The following is a 13,583-nucleotide window of genomic DNA, read 5'->3' as shown; positions in this document are numbered from 1 at the left end:
TACACGGAATGTAAACTTGGCTACACAGGAACTGAATTACAAAACAGAACAGGGTCTCAAATGTAGAAAACCAACTTATGCTTGCTTAAGGGGAAAGGTGAGTTGGGGTGCTGCATAAAACCAGAGATTGAAAGTATCACAGATACCGTTCCATAAGCCAAATATGTAATAGACAAGAGCTACTCCTTGCTCAACGATGTGGACTCAACACCCCATATTAAACGCCTAAGAATATACCTCACTAGTAAGAATCTTAAAACCTATGGATTTATATGTCTCTGAAAGAGAATCAAGCGTGTGTACAGCGGCATAAACGCAGCAGTGATAGGATTGGTGAGGTTCGGTGAGCAAATGCAGACCCTTTGAAGTCATATTGCATGGTACCCATTCCATGGGTCTCAACTCTCCAGGTTTAAGGGATTCTTCCTTCAGCTAAAACATGCATGTGGAACCCAGAGTATGATCCACCGTCTGATTGGGAAACGTGTTCAAACGTGTCTCAGTTTTCGTCCCCTGGTACTCGGGTGCAACATTCCAGACACTTTACTAACACTCTCCCCACTTGGAGAGTCAGTGCCTTTAACCTCCTGTTTGGCCCAGTTTGCAATTTCTGTGGAAGATGAACAGGAATAGGGAGAACCAATGAGAGACTAGCTGGAGGTATCTGGACGGGCAAATTTAACTCTCATTTCCCACCAGGAAGAGGAATTAACAAAAGGCTCAGCGTGCCGTGCCGGAACCACACTAGGGCCTGAAGCAATCCTGCGGTGTTGCGGCCAGCTCACAAGAAAGCAAGTTGAAGAAAGGAGCTCAGGGACACTGTCATTCACAAACCTGCAGAGTTATAAATGACAGCTATCGAACAAAAATATATTGAAGTAAGACTACCAAGAGGAATTGAAAGCGGGACAGAATTGCAGGAAACCGATTTCAGGAGGTAGACTGGAATTGCATGTAAAGAATAGGAAAAGAGGCAGAACGTCCACAATGATGCACTTGGCCAAAAAGGGCGTATGCATTTTTTCCTGAATATATTCAGGAAAAAACGCATACGCCCTTTTTGGCCAATCAAGCAAGCTTGCAAAGGAAATCTGCACTACAATGAAGTCTCACTGCCCCCCGGTCAAAAGGGCCATCTGAAAAAAGGGTAAAATCCAGAAAGGCAGGACAGGCCATGGAGAACTGGGAGCCTTGTTATGCTGATGGGCGGGATGTAATTGCCAACAGCCATTCAGGAGAAGTGTTTGGTGTTTCCTGAAACATCTAAAAAACAAAGCAACAGAGCCTAGGGCACTTCCACTTATGGTCCTATAGCTTAGGGAAATTAAAATCAAAAAGACACAGCCACCCAAAAGATGGGGACGGCTCTGTTTACCAGAACCTCGTTTACGGTACAAGTTCAATATCACAGAAAGCGAAAAATGGATAAAGAAGTTGTGGTACTTACGTACAATGCAGTATCACTCAGCAATGAAATCTATGTCATCAGGCCCGTAGCAGCATAATGAGTGGATTCAGGTACAATGATTCTAAGTGAAATAAATCAAAGAGAAAAAGAAACATCATAAGATGTCACTACTACACGGAATGTAAACTTGGCTACACAGGAACTGAATTACAAAACAGAACAGGGTCTGAAATGTAGAAAACCAACTTATGCTTGCTTAAGGGGAAAGGTGAGTTGGGGTGCTGCATAAAACCAGAGATGGAAATTAGCACAGATACCGTTCCATAAGCCAACTATGTAATATACAAGACCTACTCCTTGCTCAACGAAATGGACACAACACCCCATATTAAACGCCTAAGAATATACCTGACTAGTAAGAATCTTAAAACCGATGGATTTATATGTCTCCGAAAGAGAATCAAGCGTGTGTACAGCGGCATAAATGCAGCAGTGATAGGATTGGTAAGGTTCGGTGAGCAAATGCAGGCCCTCTGAAGTCATACTGCATGGTACCCATTCCATGGGTCTCAACTCTTCAGGTTTAAGGGATTCTTCCTTCAGCTAAAATATGCATGTGGAACCCAGAGTATGATCCACCGTGTGATCAGGAAACGTGTTCAAAAGTGTCTCAGTTTTCGTCCCCTGGTACTCGGGTGCAACATTCCAGACGCTTTACTAACACTCTCCCCACTTGGAGAGTCAGTGCCTTTAACCTCCTGTTTGGCCCAGTTTGCACTTTCTGTGGAAAATGAACAGGTATAGGGAGAACCAATGAGAGACTAGCTGGAGGTGTCTGGACGGGCAAATTTAACTCTCATTTCCCACCAGGAAGAGGAATTAACCAAAGGCTCAGCATTCCGTGCCGGAACCACACTAGGGCCTGAAGCAATCTTGCGGTGTTGTGGAGAGCTCACAAGAAAGCGAGTTGAAGAAAGGAGCTCAGGGGCACTGTCATTCACAAACCTGCAGAGTTATAAATGACAGCTATGGTCCAAAATATATTGAAGTAAGGCTGCCAAGAGGACTTGAAAGCGGGGCAGAATTGCAGGAAACCGATTTCAGAAGGTACACGGGAGTCGCTCTTAAAGTATAGGAAAGAGACAGAACTTGGAAAATAATGCACTTGGCAAAAAAGTGCATATGTGTTTTATCCAGAGCTCTCATAACTGAGGGGAGGAGATTCCCAGCAGGCTCCAACTGCCACCTGAGGGCTCACGTTGCCAAGGCAATGTGAGTAAGCCATGCAGGAGTTACCTCACAGCAGAGGTCCCACCTCACAGAAGGGTGAGAAACCCAGCCAACATCAGACTCTCACCAGAGGGCCCACATCACCAAGGGGATGGGAACCAGGCAGGAGTGTCTTCACACCAGTGGGGCCAAATCATTGACAGGTGAGGTACTCAGCACATGTGTCCTCAAACCAGAGGACCCACATCACCAAGGGCCTCGGAGTGAGGCAGGCAGGAGTAGCCTCACAACACTGGGCCCATAGAATAAAAAAGTGAGGAATCCAGCAGTTGGAACCTCCCAGCAGGCGGCCCAGAGCACCGAGGTTATGGGATGCAGGCCACAGTGAACTCACAGAAGAGAACCCATATCATGAAACTGAGCAACCCAGCCATTGGGACTTCAGAGCAGGAGGCCCACATCCCCATGGGGATGGAAATCTGGTAGGAGTGTCCTCGCACCACTGAGAATGTATCAGAAAATTTTGGGAGACCAGCAGTTAGGGCCTGATGCCAGAGGACCCTCATCACCAAGGGAAGGAGGCTCCCAGCAGGCTCCAACTGCCACCAGAGGGCTGACGTCACCAAGGCGATGTGTGCCAACCAGGCACGAATGACCTCACAGCAGAGGGCTCACCTCAGAGAAGTGTGACGAACCCAGTCAGGATCAGACTCGCACCAGTGGGCCCAAATCACCAAGGGGATGGGAACCAGCTAGGAGTGTCCCCACACCAGTGGGACAACATCATCGAAAGGTGAGGATCCCAGCACATGTAGCCTCAAACCAGAGGAACCACATCACCAAGGGGTTCAGAATTATGCTGGCAGAACCGGCCTCCCAACACAGCGTCCACAGAATATAAAAGTTGAGGAATCCAGCAGTTGGAACCTCCCAGCAAGTGGCCCAGAGCACCGAGGCTATGGGATCCAGGCCGCAGTGAACTCACAGCAGAGGGCCCACATCATGAACCTGTGAGCAGCCCATCCGTTGGGACCTCAGAACAGAAGGCCCACATCCCCATTGGGATGGGAACCTGGCAGGAGTGGCCTCGCACCACTTAGCACATATCAGAAAATGTTAGGAGCCCAGCAGTTAGGGCCTGACGCCAGGGGGCCCTCATAACTGAGGGGAGGAGACTCCCAGCAGGTTCCAACTGCCAACAGATGGCCCACGTCTACAAGGTGGCATGCGCCAGACAGGCAGTAGTGACCTCACAGCAGAGGGCCTATCTCACAGAAGGGTGAGGAACCGAGGCAGGATGAGACTCTCGCCAGAGGGCTCACAACACCAAGGGGATGGGAACCAGTCAGGACTGTCCTCCCACCAGTGGGGCCACATCATCGAAAGGTGAGGAACCCAGCACATGCGGCCTCATATCAGAGGACATACATCACAAAGGGGATGGGAGTGAGGCAGGTAGGAGTAGCCTAAAAACAGAGGGCCCAAAGAATAAAAAAGGTGAGGAATCCAGCATTTGGAACCTCCCAGCAGGCGGCCGAGAGCACAGAAGCTATGGGATGCAGGCAGGAGTGAACTAACAGCAGAGAGCCCACATCATGAAACTGTGAGCAACCCAGGCGTTGGGACCTCAGAGCAGAAAGCCCACATCCCCATGGGGATGGGAACCTGACAGGAGTGTCCCGGCAACACTGGGCTCACATCAGAAAACGTGGGGAGCCCAGCAGTTAGGACCTGATGCTAGAGGGCCATCATCACCAAGGGCAGGAGGCTCCCAGCAGGTTCCATGTGCCAACAGAATGCCCACGTCGCCAAGGTGATGTGTGCAAGTCAGGCAGGATTGACCTCACAGCAGAGGGCCTACCTCACAGAAGAGTGAGGAACCCAGCCAGGATAAGACTGTCACCAGAAGGCCCACATCACCAAGGGGATGGGAACCAGGCAGGAGTGTCCTCACACCAGTGAGGCCACATCATTGAAAGTTGTGGAACCCAGCACATGTGGCCTCAAACCAGAGGACCCACATCACGAAGGGGTTGTGAGTGAGGCAAGCAGGAGGACCATCGCAACACAGGACCCATAGAATACAAAAGTTGAGGAATCGAGCAGTTGGAACCTCCCAGCAGGCGGCCCAGAGCACAGAGGCTATGGCATCCAGGCCAGAGTGAACTAACAGCAGAGAGCCCACATCATGAAACTGTGAACAACCCAGCCGTTGGGACCTCAGAGCAGAAGGCCCACATCCCAATGGGGATGTGAACCTGGATGGAGTGTCCTCGAACCACTGGGCGCACATCACAAAATGTGGGGAGCCCAGCAGTTAGGGCCTGACGCCAGAGGGCCCTCATCACCGAGGGGAGGAGGCTCCCAGCAGGCTCCAAGTGCCACCAGAGGACTCATGTCCACAAGGCGAGGTGAGCAAGCCAGGAAGGAGTGACCTCACAGCAGACGGCCCACCTCACAGAAGGGTGAGGAACCCAGCCAGGATCAGACTCTCAACAGAGGGCCCACATCACCAAGGGGATGTGAACCAGGCAGGAGTCTCCTAAGACCATTGGTCCCACATCATCGAAAGGTGAGGAACCCAGCACATGTGGCCTCAAACCAGAGGACACACATCACGAAGGGGCTGGGAGTGAGGCAGGCAGGAGGATCCTCACAACAGAGGGCCCAAAAAATTAAAAAAGTGAGGAATCCAGCAGTTGGAACCTCCCAGCAGGCGGCCAAGAGCACAGAGGCTATGGGATCCAGGCCACAGTGAACTAACACCAGAGAGCCCACATCATGAAATTGTGATCAACCCAGCCGTTGGAACCTCAGAGCAGAAGGCCCACATCCCCATGGAGATGGGATCCTAAGAGGAGTGCCCAAGCATCATTGGGCTCACTAAGAAAAGTTGGTGAGCCCAGCAGTTAGGGCCTGAGCCAAAAGGGCCCTCATCACTGGTGGGAGGAGATTCCCAGCACGCTCCAACTGCCACCACACGGCTGACTTCACCAAGGCAATGTGTGCCAGCCATGCAGGAGTGACCTATCAGCAGAGGGTCTCCCTCACAGAAGGGTGAGGAACACAGCCAGGAACAGACTCTCACCAGGGGGTCCACATAACCACGTGGATGAGAACCAGGCAGGAGTGTCCTCACACTAGTGGGGCCACATCATCGAAAGGTGAGGAACCCAGCAAAGGTGGCCACAAACCAGAGGACCCACATCACCAAGGGGTTGAGAGTGAGGTAGGTGTCTGGACGGGCATATTTAACACTCATTTCCCACCAGGAAGAGGAATTAACCAAAGGCTCAGCGTGCCCTGCCAGAAGCAGATTAGGGCCTGAAGCAGTCTTGCGGGTTTGCGGCCAGCTCACAAGAAAGCGAGTTGAAGAAAGGAGCTCAGGGGCCCTGTAATTCACAAACCTGCAGAGTTATAAATGACAGCTATCGTCCAAAAATATATTGAAGTATGGGTGCGAAGAGGATTTGAAAGCGTGGCAGAATTGCAGGAAACCGATTACAGGAGGTAGACTGGAATTACATTTAAAGCATAGGAAAACAGGCAGAACGTCCACAATGATTCACTTGGCCAAAAGGACGTATGCGTTTTTTCCTGAATATATTCAGGAAAAAACGCATACGTCCTTTTTGGCCAACCAAGCAAGCTTGCAAAGGAAATCTGCACTACAATGAAGTCTCACTTACCCCCGGTCAGAAGGGCCATCTGAATAAAGTATAAAATCCAGAAAGGCAGGACAGGCCATGGAGAATTGGGAGCCTTGTTATGCTGATGGGCGGGATGGAAATTGCCAACAGCCACTCTGGAGAAGTGTATGGTGTTTCCTGAAACATCTAAAAAACAAAGCAACAGAGCCTAGGGCACTTCCACTTATGGTCTTATAGCTTAGGGAAATTAAAATCAAAAAGACACAGCCACCCCAGAGTTTGGCATGGCTCTGTTTACAAGAACCTCGTTTACGGTACAACTTCAATATCCCAGAAAGCGAAAAATGGATAAAGAAGTTGTGGTACTTACGTACAATGCAATATCACTCAGCAATGAAATCTATGTCATCAGGCCCGTAGCAGCATAATGAGTGGATTCATTTACGATTATTCTAAGTGAAATAAGTCACACAGAAAAAGAAACATCATAAGATATCACTAATACACGGAATGTAAACTTGGCTACACAGGAACTGAATTACAAAACAGAACAGGGTCTCAAATGTAGAAAACCAACTTATGCTTGCTTAAGGGGAAAGGTGAGTTGGGGTACTGCATAAAACCAGAGATAGAAATTAGCACAGATACCGTTCCATAAGCCAAATATGTAATAGACAAGAGCTACTCCTTGCTCAACGAAGTGACTCAACACCCCATATTAAACGCCTAAGAATATACCTGACTAGTAAGTATCTTAAAACCTATGGATTGATCCAGGAGCAGGAAGATGGTGGAAGAGTAAGATGCGGAGATCACCTTCCTCCCCACAGATACACCAGAAATACATCTACACGTGGAACAACTCCTACAGATCACCTACTGAAGGCTGGCAGAAGACCTCAGACCTCCCAAAAGGCAAGAAACTCCCCACGTACCTGGGTAGGGCAAAAGATAAAAAGAATAAACAGAGACAAAAGGATAGGGACGGCACCTGCAGCAGTGGGAGGGAGCTGTGAAGGAGGAAAAGTTTCCACACACTAGGAAGCCCCTTCGCGGGCGGAGACTGCGGGAGGCGGAGGGGGGAGCTTCGAACCTGCGGAGGAGTGCACAGCAACGGGTGCGGAGAGCAAATCGGGGAGATTCCCGCACAGAGGATCGGTGCCGACCGGCACTCACCAGCCCGAGAGGCTTGTCTTCTCACCCACCGGGGTGGGCGGGGCTGCGAGCTGAGGCTCTGAGGCTCGGGTTTCGGTTTCGGACGGAGCGCAGGGAGAGGACTGGGGTTGGCGGCTTGAACATAGCCTGAAGGGGTTAGTGCACCACAGGTAGCCGGGAGGGAGTCCGGGGAAAAGTCTGCACCTGCCGAAGAGGCAAGAGACTTTTTCTTCCCTCTTTGTTTCCTGGTGCTTGAGGAGAGGGGTTTAAGAATGCTGCTTAAAGGAACTCCAGAGACGGGCACGAGCCGCGGCTGAAAGCGCGGACCCCAGAGACGGGCGCGAGCCGCGGCTGAAAGTGCGGACCCCAGAGACGGGCGCGAGCCGCGGCTGAAAGCGCGGACCCCAGAGACGGGCGCGAGCCGCGGCTGAAAGCGCGGACCCCAGAGACGGGCGTGAGCCGCTGCTGAGGGCGCAGACCCCAGAGACGGGCGCGAGCCGCGGCTGAGGGTGCGGACTCCAGAGACGGGCACAAGCCGCAGCTGGAGGCGCGGACCCCAGAGACGGGCGGGAGACGTTGGGGCTGCTGCTGCCGCCACCAAGGGGCCTGTGTGCGAGCACAGGTCACTCTCCACGCCCCTCTTCCGTGGAGTCTGTGCAGCCCGCCACTGCCGGGTTCCCGGGATCCGGGGACGATTTCCCCGAGAGAGCACACGGCGGGCCTCGGGCTGGTGCAGGGTCACGCCAGACTTTGCCGCCGCAGGCCCGCCCCGCATTCCATGCCCCTCCCTCCCCGCCAGCCTCAGTACGCCAGAACCCCCGAATCAGCGGCTCCTTTAACCCCGTCCTGTCTGAGCAAAAAACAGACGCCCTCCAGCGACCTACACGCAGAGGCAGGGCCAAATCCAAAGCTGAGCCCCTGTGAGCTGTGAGAACAAAGAAGAGAAAGGGAAATCTCTCCCAGCAGCCTCAGAAGCAGCGGATTAAAGCTCCACAATCAACTTGATGTACCCTGCATCTGTGGAATACATGAATAGACAGCCAATCATCCCAAATTAAGGAGGTGGACTTTGGGAGCAAGATCTATGATTTTTTTCCCTATTCCTCTTTTTGTGAATGTGTATGTGTATGCTTCTGTGTGAGATCTTGTCTGTATAGTCTTGCTTTCACCATTTGTCCTAGGGTTCTATCCCTTCATGGTTTTCTCTTAAAATTTTTTTCTTAATAATCAATTTTAATTTTAAGAACGTTATTATACTTTACCTTCGTCCTTTCTTTTTCTTTCTTTCTTTCCTTCCTTCCTTCCCTCCTTTAGACAATGAATCATCCCAAATTGAGGAGGTGGTCTCTGACAGCAAGATTTATGATTTTTCCCCCTTTACCTCTTTTTGTGAGGGTGTATGTGTACACTTCTGTGTAAGACTTTGTCTGTATAGCTTTGCTTCCAACATTTGTCCTAAGGTTCTATCCGTCCCTTTTTTTTTTTCCTAAATAAGAATTTTTTAATTCAATAACTTTATTATACTTTATTTTATTTTTACTGTATCTTCTTTCTTTCTGTTTTTCCTTCTTTCCCTCCTTCCTTCCTTCCTTCCTCCCTCCCTCCCTCCCTCCTTTCGTTCCTTCTTGCCTTCTTTCCTTCGTTGCTTCTTTCTTTTTCTTCCTTCCTTCCTTCCTTCCCTCCTTCCTTCCCTCCTTTCCTTCTTTCTTTCCTCATACTTCTACTAATTCCCTCTACTTTTTCTCCCTTTTATTCTGAGCCGTGTGGATGAAAGGCTCTTGGTGCTCCAGCCAGGAGTCAGGGCTCTGCCTCTGAGGTAGGAGAGCCAACTTCAGGACACTGGTCCACAAGAGACCTCCCAGCTCCACATAATATCAAATGGCGAAAATCTCCCAGAGACCTCCATCTTAACACCAGCACCCAGCTTCACTCAACGACCAGCAAGCCACAGTGCTGGACAACCTGTGCCAAACAACTAGCAAAACAGGAACACAACACCACCCATTAGCAGAGAGGCAGTCTAAAATCATAATAAGGCCACAGACACCCCAAAACACACCACCAGACGTGAACCTGCCCACTAGAGAGACAAGATCCAGCCTCATCCACCACAACACAGGCACTAGTCCCCTCCACCAGGAAGCCTACACAACCCATTGAACCAACCTTAGCCACTGGAGACAGACATCAAAAACAGGAGGAACTACGAACCTGCAGCCTGCAAAAAGGAGACCCCAAACACAGTAAGATAAGCAAAATGAGAAAACAGAAAAACACACAGCAGATAAAGGAGCAAGATAAAAATGCACCAGACCTAACAAATGAAGAGGAAATAGGCAGTCTACCTGAAAAAGAATTCAGAATAATGATAGTAAGGTTGATCCGAAATCTTGGAGATAGAATGGACAATAGATTGGACAAAATGCAAGAATCAGTTAACAAGGACCTAGAAGAACTAAAGATGAAACAAGCAACGATGAACAACACAATAAATGAAATTAAAAATACTCTAGATGGGATCAATAGCAGAATAACTGAGGCAGAAGAATGGATAAGTGACCTGGAAGATAAAATAGTGGAAATAACTACTGCAGAGCAGAATAAAGAAAAAAGAATGAAAAGAACTGAGGACAGTCTCAGAGACCTCTGGGACAACATTAAACACACCAACATTCGAATTATAGGGGTTCCAGAAGAAGAAGAGAAAAAGAAAGGGACTGAGAAAATATTTGAAGAGATTATAGTTGAAAACTTCCCTAATATGGGAAAGGAAATAGTTAATCAAGTCCAGGAAGCACAGAGAGTCCCATACAGGATAAATACTAGGAGAAATACGCCAAGACACATATTAATCAAACTGTCAAAAATTAAATACAAAGAAAGCATATTAAAAGCAGCAAGGGAAAAACAACAAATAACACATAAGGGAATCCCCATAAGGTTAACAGCTGATCTCTCAGCAGAAACCCTACAAGCCAGAAGGGAGTGGCAGGACATACTGAAAGTGATGAAGGAGAAAAACCTGCAGCCAAGACTACTCTACCCAGCAAGGATCTCATTCAGATTTGATGGAGAAATTAAAACCTTTACAGACAAGCAAAAGCTGAGAGAGTTCAACACCACCAAACCAGCTTTACAACAAATGCTAAAGGATCTTCTCTAGGCAAGAAACACAAGAGAAGGAAAAGACCTATAATAACGAACCCAAAACAATTTAGAAAATGGGAATAGGAACATACATATCGATAATTACCTTAAATGTAAATGGACTAAATGCTCCCACCAAAAGACACAGATTAGCTGAATGGATACAAAAACAAGACCCTTATATATGCTGTCTACAAGAGACCCACTTCAGACCTAGAGACACATACAGACTGAAAGTAAGGGGATGGAAAAAGATATTCCATGCAAATGGAAACCAAAAGAAAGCTGGAGTAGCAATTCTCATATCAGACAAAATAGACTTTAAAATAAGGACTATTAAAAGAGACAAAGAAGGACACTACATAATGATCAAGGGATCGATCCAAGAAGAAGATATAACAATTGTAAATATTTATGCACCCAACATAGGGGCACCTCAATACATAAGGCAAATACTAACAGCCATAAAAGGGGAAATCGACAGTAACACATTCATAGTAGGGGACTTAAACACCCCACTTTCACCCATGGACAGATCATCCAAAATGAAAATAAATAAGGAAACACAAGCTTTAAATGATACATTAAACAAGATGGACTTAATTGATATTTATAGGACACTCCATCCAAAAACAACAGAATACACATTTTTCTCAAGTGCTCATGGAACATTCTCCAGGATAGATCATATCTTGGGTCACAAATCAAGCCTTGGTAAATTTAAGAAAATTGAAATTGTATCAAGTATCTTTTCTGACCACAATGCCATGAGACTAGATATCAATTACAGGAAAAGATCTGTAAAAAATACAAACACATGGAGGCTAAACAATACACTACTTAATAATGAAGTGATCACTGAAGAAATCAAAGAGGAAATCAAAAAATACCTAGAAACAAATGACAATGGAGACACAACGACCCAAAACCTGTGGGATGCAGCAAAAGCAGTTCTAAGGGGGAAGTTTATAGCAATACAAGCCCCCTTAAGAAGCAGGAAACATCTAGAATAAACAACCTAACCTTGCACCTCAAGCAATTAGAGAAAGAAGAACAAAAAAAACCCAAAGCTAGCAGAAGGAAAGAAATCATAAAAATCAGATCAGAAATAAATGAAAAAGAAATGAAGGAAACAATAGCAAAGATCAATAAAACTAAAAGCTGGTTCTTTGAGAAGATAAACAAAATTGATAAACCACTAGCCAGACTCATCAAGAAAAAAAGGGAGAAGACTCAAATCAATAGAATTAGAAATGAAAAAGGAGAGGTAACAACTGACACTGCAGAGATAAAAGAGATCATGAGAGATTACTACAAGCAACTCTATGCCAATAAAATGGACAATCTGGAAGAAATGGACAAATTCTTAGAAATGCACAACCTGCCAAGACTGAATCAGGAAGAAATAGAAAATATGAACAGACCAATCACAAGCACTGAAATTGAAACTGTGATTAAAAATCTTCCAACAAAGAAAAGCCCAGGACCATATGGCTTCACAGGCGAATTCTATCAAACATTTAGAGAAGAGCTAACACCTATCCTTCTCAAACTCTTCCAAAATATAGCAGAGGGAGGAACACTCCCAAACTCCTTCTACGAGGCCACCATCACCTTGATACCAAAACCAGGCAAGGATGTCACAAAGAAAGAAAACTACAGACCAATATCACTGATGAACATAGATGCAAAAATCCTCAACAAAATACTAGCAAACAGAATCCAACAGCACATTAAAAGGATCATACACCATGATCAAGTGGGGTTTATTCCAGGAATGCAAGGATTCTTCAATATACGCAAATCTATCAATGTGATAAACCATATTAACAAATTGAAGGAGAAAAACCATATGATCATCTCAATAGATGCAGAGAAAGCTTTTGACAAAATTCAACACCCATTTATGATAAAAACCCTGCAGAAAGTAGGCATAGAGGGAACTTTCCTCAACATAATAAAGGCCATATACGACAAGCCCACAGCAAACATCATCCTCAATGGGGAAAAACTGAAAGCATTTCCACTAAGATCAGGAACAAGACAAGGGTGCCCACTCTCACCACTCTTATTCAACATAGTTTTGGAAGTTTTAGCCACAGCAATCAGAGAAGAGAAGGAAATAAAAGGAATCCAAATCGGAAAAGAAGAAGTAAAGCTGTCACTGTTTGCAGATGACATGATCCTATACATAGAGAATCCTAAAGATGCTACCAGAAAACTACTAGAGCTAATCAATGAATTTGGTAAAGTGGCAGGATACAAAATTAATGCACAGAAATCTCTGGCATTCCTATATACTAATGATGAAAAATCTGAAAGTGAAATCAAGAAAACACTCCCATTTACCATTGCAACAAAAAGAATAAAATATCTAGGAATAAACCTACCTAAGGAGACAAAAGACCTGTATGCAGAAAATTATAAGACACTGATGAAAGAAATTAAAGATGATACAAATAGATGGAGACATATACCATGTTCTTGGATTGGAAGAATCAACATTGTGAAAATGACTCTACTACCCAAAGCAATCTATAGATTCAATGCAATCCCTATCAAACTACCACTGGCATTTTTCACAGAACTAGAACAAAAAATTTCGCAATTTGTATGGAAACACAAAAGACCCCGAATAGCCAAAGCAATCTTGAGAACAAAAAAAGGAACTGGAGGAATCAGGCTCCCTGACTTCAGACTATACTACAAAGCTACAGTTATCAAGACGGTATGGTACTGGCACAAAAACAGAAAGATAGATCAATGGAACAGGATAGAAAGCCCAGAGATAAACCCATGCACATATGGACACCTTATCTTTGATAAAGGTGGCAGGAATGTACAGTGGAGAAAGGACAGCCTCTTCAATAAGTGGTGCTGGGAAAACTGGACAGGTACATGTAAAAGTATGAGATTAGATCACTCCCTAACACCATACACAAAAATAAGCTCAAAATGGATTCAAGACCTAAATATAAGGCCAGAAACTATCA

At 46.4% G+C, this 13,583-nt stretch overlaps 1 long non-coding RNA gene across 1 annotated transcript in view; it reads right to left on the bottom strand.

Moving 5' to 3' along the window:
- LOC125965155 (uncharacterized) overlaps positions 1-13,583 on the bottom strand; it is a 961,575-nt gene that overhangs the window by 41,558 nt on the left and 906,434 nt on the right. The window contains exon 2 of the long non-coding RNA XR_007478729.1: positions 1,444-1,529. This is a non-coding gene — a long non-coding RNA (uncharacterized LOC125965155). The remainder of the gene's footprint in view (positions 1-1,443; positions 1,530-13,583) is intronic.

This window comes from Orcinus orca, chromosome 1 (assembly GCF_937001465.1).
Source record: "Orcinus orca chromosome 1, mOrcOrc1.1, whole genome shotgun sequence".
NCBI classification, from domain to species: Eukaryota; Metazoa; Chordata; class Mammalia; order Artiodactyla; family Delphinidae; genus Orcinus; species Orcinus orca.
Note: the sequence above shows the minus strand (reverse complement) of the source record. Positions and strands in the feature narration are given on the sequence as shown.